Genomic DNA, 898 nt, shown 5'->3' with positions numbered 1-898 from the left:
GTCAGTAGCCGTGAAGGAGGGCGTATTTGCGGTGTGGCTTTTAAAGTGATGTCGACAGGGCGGCGGAGGGCAATTTGCTGCTGGTCGTGGTGGTGCTGGTCGCCGTTGTTGTTGGGCTGGCGGCATAAAGCTGCTTGAGCGACAATGGTCTGCTGCGTCATTGGGGGTGCATCTTGTAACCTGTGCCGGGCAGCCAGGGATGCTGGATGGCGGAGCGGCCTGCAAGCCGAGCGCCTTTCTTCGGAAGCGGGCTTGATCGGCCAGCCGGCGGGTGGAAAACTTCGGTCGGCCAGTTCTGGCTGTCTGATGCGGCCGGGGCCGAAATGCGGATCTCTCCGCCGTCCCGTGTCGGACCGCTGTCGGCCATACCTCGTTGGAAAGCGGCGGCGACGCCGCAGGCGGCGGTGTCAGCCCGCTCCCGCATGGACGAGGCACGGCGTCGCTAGGCCGCTTGGCCCGCCGGGCAACCGGCATCCGCTGCAGTCTTTGGGCAGTAACATGACGACGCAACGTGGCAACTGGCGCGGGAAAAGAGCGTCCGCTGCGGCCGGACGGGTCGCACCGGAGGCCAGCGACGGCGTGCGGCCGGCTCTTTGGCCGGCGGAGGTGCAGCCGTTGGCTGGAGACCGCTTTCCGACGGCTATCTCCGCTGGTGGGCCAGCTGTGCTCGTCGGGTGCGCGGCGCGGGGGAAGAGGAAGGCAAGCGGCATCGAACGCTACCACATTCCTGCGGGCCGACCCGAAGCCGAGCGCGCTGGAAGTCCGCGAAATGCAACCGGAGAAGAAAGTCTGAATGTGGCAACTGATGAACTGAAAATTGTCGGCGGCAAATGGTTAACCAAATGGGTTGAAGGTGGCAAACCATTAACCGAAAACTCTGGCAAATGGTTAACCGGCG

Source organism: Pristiophorus japonicus, unplaced genomic scaffold (genome assembly GCF_044704955.1).
Source record: "Pristiophorus japonicus isolate sPriJap1 unplaced genomic scaffold, sPriJap1.hap1 HAP1_SCAFFOLD_1390, whole genome shotgun sequence".
In the NCBI taxonomy this organism is placed as follows: Eukaryota; Metazoa; Chordata; class Chondrichthyes; family Pristiophoridae; genus Pristiophorus; species Pristiophorus japonicus.
This window is presented reverse-complemented; position numbering follows the sequence as displayed.